Genomic DNA, 12,807 nt, shown 5'->3' on the forward strand with positions numbered 1-12,807 from the left:
ATTATGCACTGTAAATCCCTTCCATGCTTTCTTTAAACATTTCAATAATTTTGTCAAACATTTGTTGACAAACTGGAGATCCTCTGATCATGTTTTCTTCTCAAAGACTTAGCTTTTAGTGGATACTTCTTTTGATTTAAATCATGTTTACACATGGTCACCTGTTCAAAAACACATAATTTTTATTTTTTTCACTACTAGCCCTAAATTGCCCTGTCTTAATTTTGTTGGAATGTATTGCAGGCTTGAAATGGAATCAATGTATATTGTTGACCACACAAACATTAAATATCTTGGGTTCATACTGTCTGCACTGCATCACGTTTTCTTTTTTATTTGCTTTTTCCATACTGTCTCTGCTTTTTTAGATTTGAGGTTGTAGATTTCAAACCAAATAGTTTGAAGGCTTTACAGATATTAGGGATGGAGGGTAAAGCTTACTTGTACACGGGACAGGTTGCAGTGTTTATGCATCACTTGTCACAGTGTAGATTAGTTGCATAATTGCTAGTCATAAATCATAGATCGAGTAGTTGTCTGTTTCTATAAGACCACACTGGCGAGGCCAAAGTTCGGAAAGAAGATTCATAAGGGCTACAAAGGAAACTGTACAATGGTGTTATTGATGATAGCTACTAGCCAGAAACAAGAGATATGATTTTGAGCATTTAAGCTTTTCCGAACTATTTAATAGGTTTTTGGGGCGGCTCGGTGCGTAGCACTGTCGTCTCACAGCAAGAAGGTCCTGTGTTCGATTCCCAGGTGTGTGGAGTTTGCATGTTCTCCCTGTGTCTGCGTGGGTTTCCTCCGGGAGCTCCGGTTTCCTCCCACAGTCCAAAGACAGACAAGTGAGGTGAATTGCAGATGCAAATTGTCCATGACTGTGTTTGACAATAAAGACTGAACTGATGAATCTTGTGTAACCAGTAATTACCTGTCCTGTCATGAATGTAACCAAAGTGTGTTTGTTTGTTTATTAGGAGTTTAGCATCATGTTTTACACTTTGGTTACATTCATGACAGGAACGGTAGTTACTCATTACACAAGGTTCTTCAGTTCTCAAGGTTATATGGAACACAGTCATGGACAAGTTTGTGTCTCCAATTCACCTCACTTGCATGTCTTTGGACTGTGGGAGGAAACCGGAGCACCCGGAGGAAACCCACGCAGACACAGGGAGAACATGCAAACTCCACACAGAAAGGACCCGGACCGACCCACCTGGGGATCGACCTTAGGACCTTCTTGCTGTGGGGCGACAGTGCTACCCACTTAGCCACCGTGCCGCCCAACCAAAGTGTGTAAAACATGACGTTAAAATCCTAATAAATAAATGAATAAATAAATAATAGGTTTTAGTTGGTAGTATAATATAAAATAATATATTTATTTAAAAAAATAATATAAATTAAAGATCCAAACAGTTGTTTAATATTTTTTTAAGTTTAATCAGCCAAATGTTCTTTATATCATGTGGTGCTGTTTTTATTATTATTATTATTATTATTATTATTTAATTATTATTTTTTTAAATTCGTCAATTAGTTTTTTGGGGGAAAAAAAGAAAACACTTTGTGCAATAAGACAATTCTAGAGTACTTGTCATTATTGTGCACTGTAAATACTGCTTTCAGATTAATTTTAGTTTCTTACATTAGATCTTTAAGAAATATGCTTTTTCATAAACTAAGAAATAAATGTTTATGTGCAAGTCAGACAGCATTACTGTTTGATGGAGTCAACAAAGCAAAACGATCTCATAAATTGCAATAGGAAACAGTGTCGTCGGATCTAATGAGAGATCTATCGTCCCATTTGTGCTGTAGTTATGCAGGAGCAGGGCACAGATGAGGATGATTTATGAATCGGTGACAGAATGCAGAGTGAAATAGTGAATTGGCTTGTCATGCTACATAGCTTCAGAAATCTAATCTAGAAAGCCCGGCAATTATACAGATGCCACAGGCTAAATACGGGGACACACTTTGTAAATAATATGTTTGCCTTACTCACCCTTTGTCAATAGGTGTATAGCGCTGAGCATACAGCTCATAAACTTTTATACACAAGTATGATCATAGGTTTACATTTATGTTTATCTAAAGCAGACAAGTTTAACTATGGATGTTATTGTAAAGTGTAGGAGCAGTAAAAGCATAGCCATAAAATAATCATTTACAAAATATCACAGAATAGAAACTCCAAGTTCCAAAACCTGTTGGGGGGGATAGTGTGTTTTTTGGCTGCAACACACACTATCAAATGTCAAACTTGGTTGATGCACCTTTGGCAGCAATTACAGCTTCAAGGCATCTTGGGAAAGAAACTACGAGCCTGGACATTCTGGACATTTTTGCCCATTCCTCTTGTCATACCCTTGCAAGCTTTGTCAGGTTGGATGGGGAGCGTCGATACACAGCCATTTTCAGCTCCTTCTACAGATGTTCGACTGAATTCAGGTCTGGGCTCTGGCTGGGCCACTCAAGGACATTCACAGACTTTCTCCGAAGCCACTCCTTTGTTCTCTTGGCTGTGTTGGAAGGTAAACCTTCACCCCAGTCTGAGGTCCAGAGCGCTCAGGAGCAGGTTTTCTTCAAGGATCTCGGTGTACTTAGCTGCATTCATCTTTCCCTCTATCAGGACTAGTCGCCCCGGGCCCGCCGTTCCCCACATCATGATGCTGCCACCACCATGCTTTACTGTAGGGGTTGCATTAGCCAGGTGATGAGTGGTGCCTGGTTTCCACCAGACGTGACGCTTGGTGTTCAGGCCAAAAAGTTCAATTTTGGTTTCATCAGAGCGGAGAATCTTGTTTCTCATGGTTTGAGAGTCCTCTAGGTGCCTTTTGGCAAACTCCAAGCAAGCTGTCATGTGCCTTTTACTGAGGAGTGGCTTCTGTCTGGCCACTCTACCATAAAGGCGAGATCTGTGGAGTGCTGCCAGGATGTTAGATCTTCTGATAGGTTCTCCCATCTCCACAAGGATACACTGGAGCTCTGTCAGAGTGACCCTCGGGTCCCTTCTCGCCTTCCTGGCCAAGGCCCGTCTTCCCCGATTGCTCAGTTTGGCCGGGCTATGGTGGTTCAAAACGTCTTCCATTTACAAATGATGGAGGCCACTGTGCTCTTTGGGACCTGTAAAGCTGCAGCAATTTTTCTGTAACCTTCTCCAGATCTATGTCTTGACACAATCCTGTGTCTGAGGTCTGCAGATAATTCCTTTGACCCCATGGCTTGGAGTTTGCTCTGATATGCACGGTCAACTGTGGGACCTTATACAGGCAGGTGTTGGCAATCCCCAATCATGTCCAATCAATTAAATTATTTTAATTCAATTAAATTCAATTAAATTACCACAGGTGGACTCCAATTAATTTCTAGAAATATCTCAAGCAGTATCAGTGGAAACAAAATGCACCTCAGCTCACTTTTGGGTGTCATATCAAAGGGTGTGCCCACTTTTGTACATATGATATTTTACATTTAGATTTTTAATAAATTAGCACAAATGTCTAAAAACCTGCTTTTACTTTGTCATTGTGGCTATTTAGTGTAGAATTTTTGTGACAAAAAATGAACTCAATCTATTATAGAATGAGTCTGTAACGTAATAAAACGTGGAGAAGATGAAAGGGGTGTGCAGACTTTCCGGCTTGACTGTATATTAATTGACGTTTCATGGGCAAGTTACTGCACACAATCCTAAGATCAACATGTACACTGATCAGCAATAACATTAAAACCACCTCCTTGTTTCTACACACATTGTCCATTTTATCAGCTCCACTTACCATATAGAAGCACTTTGTAGTTCTACAATTACTGACTGTAGTCCATCTGTTTCTCTGCATGCTCTGTTAGCCCTCTTTCATGCTGTTCTTCAATGGTCAGGACCCCCACAGGACCACAACAGAGCAGGTATTATTTAGGTGGTGGATCATTCTCAGCACTGCAGTGACACTGCCATGGTGTTGGTATGTTAGTGTGTGTTGTGCTGGTATGAGTGGATCAGACACAGCAGCGCTGCTGCAGTTTTGAAATACCGTGTCCACTCACTGTCCACTCTATTAGACACTCCTATCTAGTTGGTCCACCTTGTAGATGTAAAGTCAGTCAGTGGACCAACTAGGTAGGAGTGTCCAGACTTAAACCACATTAAGTCTGGCAAGTTATGTTACTTTGGTACCCACATGACAACATTTAAGGCGAATGACAGGACTTGTGGAATGACTCAAAAGACAAGAAGGACCAAGAATGAGCTGTATTGATAACGTCAAATCATGGATTGCATCATCAAGGGCTAGTCTGTTATTAGCTGACCCTTCTGTGCAGCCAACCATTGCAAAGGGATGATGACTCGACCTCATCCAGTGCATTAAAAATGCTTCATAGCTTTATGTGTGAGCGTGTGTATTGAACTATACAATGCTATAAAATATATAACGCCGGCTTTTCTGATTGTCTCTAATGTTGCAGATTTCTTAAACTAATACAATAATAAACAAAATGAACCATTGAATAAAAAAATTCTGTTACTCAGTCCACCAGTTTACCAAAAAAAAAAACTAGTCCATTATGTTTTAATACACAAGACATGTAGATATTCTAGAGTTTTTACAAATATAAAAAAATTCTGCTCTGTAGAGTCTAAACGCTTGACTTTTTCACTGATGATCTAGTATCTTGACCTCTAAGCCAGCACCATTATTGATTTCCCCCCCCACTTACTCTACTATATTAACATACTGGTTTCTAGTTAATACATTATAAATGTTTCTTCCACAGGTACCTTTTTGAGACCGAGGCAGAATCGTCCTCTCCAGGGACAATCTCAGCATTAATGAGTAAGTACTTTCTTTTTATTTAAAATTGTATTGAACATTGTAATTTATACAGTACATGCTTTTCAAAATCCAATGTCCAAATGTAGAATTTTTTTAGATGTCTGCATTAACTGCATTCAAAAAAGTTCACTAAAATGGGACAAAAGAACGTTTGTAAAGGCTAAACAAATATAAAGGTACTGTATGTCATATGTTTAAAAATGTCCTTTACACCAGTGATCCCCAACCACTGGGCCACTGATCGATACTGGTTTCACAGGAGCGCTCAGGTGGTGCAGCGGTAACAAAACACGCCAGCACAGCAGAGCTGACATCTCAAACTCATCGGTTCGAAACTCAGCTCTGCTATCCGTCAGATTGGATGCCTACACGAACAACGATTGGCTGTTGTTCATACAGGGTGGGAGTCGGATATGGACTCCTCATAACTGATGCAGCTACGACCTCTGCACAAAGTCGAGGAATAATGCATTGATCAGGGTGTGTCGCTCCATACACAAGGCTGATCCACATATGAACTCGCCTCGTGCAGGTGAAAAGATGCAGTCGGCTACTGCAGGGTGCGTGTGTCAGTCTTGCTCTCCTCAATCAGGGCGGGGATCGGCATCAGTAGAGAGGAACCATAATGCAACTGGGTAATTGGATACGCTAAAAGTGCATTAACAAAAATATTAAAAGAAAAAAGAATAAATAATTAGAGGCTGCTACAAAAGCAATGAAAACACTGCTTCCATTTCCAACACCCTATCTTTGTGAAGTGGCATTTTCTGCATTGACGGCAACCAAAACAAAGCTAAGGAGTAGACTGGACATAATGAACACGGGTGTTTTTGTCTCAGTCTGGTTGCAGTGAATAAAGTTCAGTGCCCCCACTGATTTTCCATCACTGATGAGCAGTATCGTTTAAACTTTGTGTTTTTTATTACGCTCACCATATAATTTTATTTTAAATCCACCCACCCCCACCAGGCCGTGAAATTATATCTTACATGAAATCGGTCCATGGTGCAAAAAAGGTTGGGGACCGCTGCTTTTCAGGGAACAAGTAATTTGACGCCACTAATAAATACAATTAACACTTTCTTGCACAACCACTGTTGGTAATTACAGCTTTGAGGAGTCTGTTGTAGGAAATAATTAGTTTTTTGCAGCATTGAGGTTCAATTTTGACGTATTTCTTTTGGCAAGCAGTCTTCAGTTCTTCGAGTGTACCTTTCTGATAGGCTGGCAACTTTTTCTTGTGGTATTTGGTGGCACAACTATGTATTACGCTAGCCCACCATCGTTGGGATCCAGGTTCGAGTCGTAGCAGTTCTATCAGCCGTCTAAGTGTCTACACATACATGAAAACTATGTATGTCCAATGCAGCAGGATTAATTAGATGATGAAATTGAAAGTCATTATTTCTGTAATCAGTCTGTAAAGGTCGATTTGTTAGACCACAATGCACAGTTCTACTGTTCATCAGTCTTTTTCAAATTAGCGTTCAGATAAGTCGACTGTGCTGCTGGATTTTGTTGGCATGTGACTATCACTGTCTTAAAAACGTTTACTGACTTTGGCACCCACATGACAACATTTAAGACAAATGACAGGACTTGTTGAAGGACTCTAAAGGCAAGAAGGACCAAGAATGAGCTGTATTGACAACGTCAAATCATGGATTGCATCATCAAGGGCTAGTCTGTTACGAGCTGACCCTTCTGTGCAGCCAACCATTGCAAAGGGATGATGACCTCATCCAGGGCATTAAAAAATGCTTTATATTCATGTGTGTCTATGTGTGTGTATTGAACTATACAGTGCTGTGAAATGTAAATCGCTAGGTTTGTGTCTACACATACATGAAAAATATGTATTTCTGATGCAGCCCTAACCAGGATTAATCAGATGATGAAATTGAAAATCATTATTTCTGTAATCAGTCTGTAAGGTCGATTTGTAAGACCACAATTCACATTTCTACTGTTCATCAGTCTTTTTCAAATTAGCGTTCAGAAAAGTCGACTGTGTTGCTGGGTTTTGTTGGCATGTGACTGTCACTGAGCACCCCAGTCTTCAAGTCTTAAAAACGTTTACTGACTTTGGCACCTGCATGACAACATCTAGGGCAAATGACAGGACTTGTGGAAGGACTCTTAAGGCAAAAAGGACCAAGTATAAGTTATATTGACAACATCAAATCATGGATTGCATCGAAAAGGCTATCCAGTCATCATGTATGTGGACCAATATGATCCTCATATGGAAGCATATCAATTATTTCATGTGATTAATTTATACACCTATTTGCAATGTGTTTTATTTTATTTTAAAACGTTGTATAGAGTGTTGGTTTGTTTCATTCCTCACCATTGTTCTCATTTATCTAAAAGCTTGTGTGTGTGTTTTGGTTGAGCATCTCTGCTCTTATTTATTAGGATAAGAGTTTTGTGTGGGTGTAAGAACAGAGATGATTCCAGTGCAGTTCATGGCTCATTGTTCACTGTGTAACTCTCAATCCTGCTGTCAGCAACCGCTGACTTTCCTTCTACTGTACTTTTCTTAGTATTAGTCTGAGAGCATGTTGTATTATCTTTTGAGGTCCACCTGTCTTGGGATGATTTGTGGTTCCATAACTGTTTGCTTGCAGACGATTGAACCTGTTGTACTAACGGGAATGTTTCCATTAGTTTTTTTTGTTCCATTTGCTTTACAATATATAACTTACCTGCTGGAATGCTGAACAATATATAACACACAACATACACTCACACACACACACCTACACATATACACACTCACGTTTATACACTGGGCATGTGCAATATCACTATGATATCACTTCAGATTACAGTTTGGATTATAACCTCTACTGCAGTAGTATTCATCAATTGTACTAGAAAGCATAGACTCCACTAGACCCCTGAAGGTGTGCTGTGGTATCTGGCACCAAGATGTTAGCAGATCCTTTAACTCCTCTATGTTGTGAGGTGGGGCCTCCATGGATCGGACTTGTTTGTCCAGCACATCCCACAGATGCTCAATTGGATTGAGATGTGGGGAATTTGGAGGCCAAGTCAACACCTCAAACTCGTTGTTGTGCTCCTTAACAGTACGTAGGGCAGTTGTAGCATAGTGGTTTAGGTATTGGACTAGTAATCTGAAGGTTGCCGGTTCAAGCCCCACCACTGCCAGGTTGCCACTGTTGTGCCCTTGAGCAATGCCCGTAACCCTTAATTGCTTAGATTGTATACTGTCACAACTGTAAGTCGCTTTGGATAAAAGCATCTGCTAACTGCTAAAAATGTAAATGTAAATGATTGTGCCTGTAGAACAGTTTATTTTATTAGATTAACCCAGTATAGCAATTACCAGAGCAGCTCAGTTTATTTTACAGCAATAATCCACAGATCCTAAAGAACGAAGGAAATAAAGAGCAGTCATTGATTAAATGCAGTCAGTAATTATCATGAATGGCGCTCGGGTGGTGCAGCGGTAAAATGCGCCAGAGCTGACATGTCAGACGTACGAGTTCAAATCTCAGCTCTGCTATAGGTAATGATTGGCTCGTCCGCGAGTGGGAGTGCTTTCATTGCAAGGGATGTTTCATAACTGTTGTAGTGACGACTTCTGATGGCTTAAATTCCAACAACACTACTGCAGCTGCTACACTCGTACCAGTGCTGAGAACGTTCCACCATCCAATCATCATCTGGTCAGTGGGGGTCGTATGGTGTTGCTTTGAATGAATTAATATAGTGCAGGAGGAAACAAAGTGTACAGAGCTACAGATGAACAGGGTACAGTCAGTTACTATATACCCAGAAAATTGTATCATCTGTGTATGGTAGGTGTAGCTTTAAATTTAATAAATGTACAGATATAAATATACAAACTAGGTGAACCTGATAAAGTGCTTCATTAGTGTAATTCTCAGTGGTTTTATGACCGTGCAGAGCAATTAATGCATCTAAATATTTCTACCAGATGTCTCTTGTAATTTTATGGATTATGGTAAACGATTACCAATGACAGCAGGCATTATGTGATGCAGGCATCATTCTTTTCCCACGCATAAATATATTTAGAAGCTGTTTGTCTATTATAATGGTGAAAGTTGGCTTTTTCTCATTGCTCCAGTCCTTGTATTTCTTACACCAACCAATGCATCTACCTTTAATACCAAAGATTTAAAAATGCCAGGTCTGCCATTAATTCCAGCTGTGATGCTTATATAACTGTTTTAATGATTTGTGTATTATCTCAACGTAAAACAACTTAAAATTATGAAAATAAAAAACAAGGAGCTCAAAAGAGTCTCATTTAAGTCTGGAATTATTTTTAAAGTTAAATTCACAGCATTTAGTGGATGGATTTATCCAAAGCCATTTACAATTGTGATGAATACAATCTAAGCACTTGAGGGTTGTTGGTGGGGCATGAACCAGATCTTCTGATTACTAATCAAGTACATTAACCACTGAGCTGCCACTGCTCTAAAGTTTTACTTTTAGAGTACAGTCAACCCTTGACTTACGAACTTAATTGGTTCCAAAGAGCTGTTCTTAAGTCAAAATGTTTGTATGTCAATACAAATTTCCCATAAGAAATCATGTAAATAGAATTCATCCGTGCCAGACCTCCCAAACCCCTTACCTAACCTTTCTAATGTCTTAAATGGTCTTTTGTTATAAATACAACTGTTTCTCCTTAAATCTTAAATTATAGAATAGATAATACTGTAATAAACAATAATAAACAACAATTTACAGTAGTACTGTAAATAAAACAACACACATCACATTTCAGTACAGTACGTGTGCTGTACCATACACCATAATACATTTCCTTCTTTTTTTTTATAAAATGTATCTACCAGAAACAACAATAACTCTCATATTTCTCTATTATTTCCTTCTTTATTTCAATAGTATTATTTTGTAGGTGTAATTGCACGAAAGAAAGAATACTTTACTGAGCCGAATTCCTTCTTCTCTCTTACTCACTGCCCCCTCTGTCTGATACACAGTGACACCTACTGGCAGGAGTAATTATACAACAACAAATGTAATGTTTCTCAGCTCTGCGCTCTCTCTGCACCTTATTTGGGGACATTTTAATATTGAAAACACCAGAAAAACACCGTCTGCTGTCCGAATGTTCACTCACTGTATATATACAGAGAGAGAGACGGTTGGAGTCAACTTGTTCGTGACGTCACGTGTTTCGCGAATTTCTGTTCGTATTCCGAAATGTGTTCGTACGTTAAGTTGAAAACGATCGCTCGTAACTTGAAATGTTTGTATGGTAAACCATTCGTACCTCAAGGGTCGACTGTATTTAGCTGTTGTTCCTTCTTTATGTTTCACATGGAACCAGTATTCAGATTTGCTCATGCTGTTTGTCAGTGTTTTGCAGTCACAGTTTTCCTTAAAACTGTAAAAATTGTGGGAGTTAGAGCACCTATAAGGTCAGCAGTGATGCTGGGCAGGAGGTTTCAGTACATTTTAAATGTGTTGAATGAGGACCATGTCTTTATAGACCTTCAGAAACAAACAAATAAACAGAAATTACAAAAAGAAAATTAGTATGAAATGAAAACCTGTTATGGTGCGTTAGAACAAAATCCTGTAATGTTTTTATGAACAGATATAGAGTGTTTGTGATCTGATGCTCAAGCTTATAGCTGTTAAGTGTTAAACCTAACTGTATGTAACAGGGAGGGTCAAATCTCACTACGTAGGCACCAGATGTACCCCGGCACTTGCAAGATTGGAATGAATGCACCTAAGTAAGGGATGCTTAACCTGTTCCATATAAAACCGCTTGCATGCTGTGTAGATTACTATGTGGGATCTGCTAATAGGTTTGCCATAACAGCTCTGGAGGCAGCTCACCTATCTAGAGCTGTTTCAGCATGACTAAAAAAAGACCAGAGCCAAAAAATGCCGCAAAACCAGCTAAGTTCCCTAGAAATAAGATGGCAGCATGGCCACTGAGAGAAATAGTGCAGAAAGATCTGAGACAGAAGCCAGGAGTTTAAAGGTCCTCAGCAGCTGCAGCAAATTAATGCTTAATGAGGCGCAGAGACTGCAGGTTAAAAGAAACAGCACTGTTAGTCATCTGCACCTTTATTTATCTTTTCCCGCCGGACAAAATGATATGGCGAGTGGGCATGATACTGCACTGGGTACATAATACTTACCTATAAAGATTTATTCAGGCTTTTGCGTTTCATTTCATGCATTATATTTAAGAATTTTTATTTTTTTTTCATTTTCTCCCCATTTTCCTCCTCCGAGGAGTTCAGAAATTCGGTGCCTGTGTGCAAGCGGAATATCCCGCTGCGCCACCTGGGTGCCTATATTTAAGAATATTTATGCAATATTCTGGGAATTCGGGTGACACAACAGTACATTAAGCTAGCCCACTACAGCTAGGCTCCAGGGTTCAAATCCCCAGTGGTGCAATCGGTGTGTTTCTGCATTGCCCCCAGCGATTCCAGGGAAAACGATCTCACCCTGACCCTGGTGGTAAAACATGAAAATGAAATGCATGGATACAGGGATTAAGGTTTGTGTCGTTTATAGCGTATAGATTGTATTGCATTGTTGTGCTCATGTAAAATATTGAATTCAGTTTTAACCGAAGTCCTCACAAAAGCCTTGTTTATTCTGCAAACCCTGTTAGACCCAGTTTCATTGTTTTAATAAAAAAGAAATTGATTACAAAGTGCCTGGAGTAAAAGATACTTCCTAAAGAACTCCACACAGAGACAGATCAGCCAATACAGGTCCTGTTAGTTAATGAATCTCTACAATGCTAGTAAATACGCTACAGAGCAAGTGACTGCTATTTTTTTAATTTACTTTTGCTCTTTTAAATGGAATTCAACTAACTACTGGAGTAGATATAAACCATGATGTACTGAAAGTAGCCAAGCCAACCATCAGTCCAAATATTAACGCTTGGAATATTAATAATTCAGATCTTTAAATGGGTGTGCTGAAGCAGATTTGCCCCAGATGCTAAGAGTTTTGGAGTTAGAATTTGAGTCTGGTTGGACCCTCAACCGACACAAGGCCATTGAGCGAACAAGCTGTCTGGAGAATCAATTAGTTGCCTCTGTAACAGCGAGTCCCTCTGTCTGGTTGGGGTGCTGGCATAAATGGTGGAGGAACACAGAGGGCATAGCATGATCCGTTGTACACACTCTGACCTCCATTGCTGGTAGGTAAAAAGATGCATTCAGATTAGGCTAGTACTAGAGCCTCGTGGGTGTCATACATGTGATGATAATGAGGTTGTGACTGGCAGGGAGTGCTGTGTCAGACTACAGCTAATGAGAACGCAAGATACGGAGTAGGGAAACCCGGGAAAGGCGTTGTAAATGTGTGGGGCAGGGTCATAATATAGTCCATCAGAATACACTGGCACAAATACAAGCTTTACAGTATTTAACTTTATCGTCTACGCCAAATCATAATACCAACAATGCATTGCAGAATTATGCATTTTTATTTACCTCCAACTGTCTCTGCAGAACAGACATCCGTGCTGGCCACATAACCCAAGCCACTCCTTCACCCACATTATATTCTTTTTTGTTTGTGGCCTTTAAGCTGCATATCACTTCTTGTTGATGTGCATTTTTGGACGTGGTGTCATTAAACCCCTCGTCACTTCTCGTGTGTATTTTTGTGACAAAACGTAGTTTGGGAGACCAGACAGTCTCGTCTGTGATTCCTTATGCCTAGTTCACACTACACGATTTTTGCCCTGATTTTCGCTCGCCAACTGGTATGAGCTAGATTTGCCGGCTCGGAGCAACTCGGCATTTGCTCGGCGATCGAAACTCGGCTCTTAATCGCTATGTGTGAACTACTCAACAACTCGATCCTTGCTGAGCGCTCGGCGACCGAGGAGAGATATCTAGCTTGTCAAATATCTGGATCTGAGTTGCCCGACTGGCAATGAGAT

General features: G+C 39.9%; 1 long non-coding RNA gene across 2 annotated transcripts in view; it reads left to right on the forward strand.

The window, feature by feature from the left end:
• Positions 1-12,807, forward strand: part of LOC134326762 (uncharacterized) — a 235,532-nt gene that overhangs the window by 85,554 nt on the left and 137,171 nt on the right. For both annotated transcript variants that reach the window (XR_010014577.1, XR_010014578.1), the window contains exon 4: positions 4,786-4,844. This is a non-coding gene — a long non-coding RNA (uncharacterized LOC134326762). The remainder of the gene's footprint in view (positions 1-4,785; positions 4,845-12,807) is intronic.

The sequence above is a fragment of the Trichomycterus rosablanca genome, chromosome 14 (assembly GCF_030014385.1).
Source record: "Trichomycterus rosablanca isolate fTriRos1 chromosome 14, fTriRos1.hap1, whole genome shotgun sequence".
Lineage (NCBI taxonomy): Eukaryota > Metazoa > Chordata > Actinopteri > Siluriformes > Trichomycteridae > Trichomycterus > Trichomycterus rosablanca.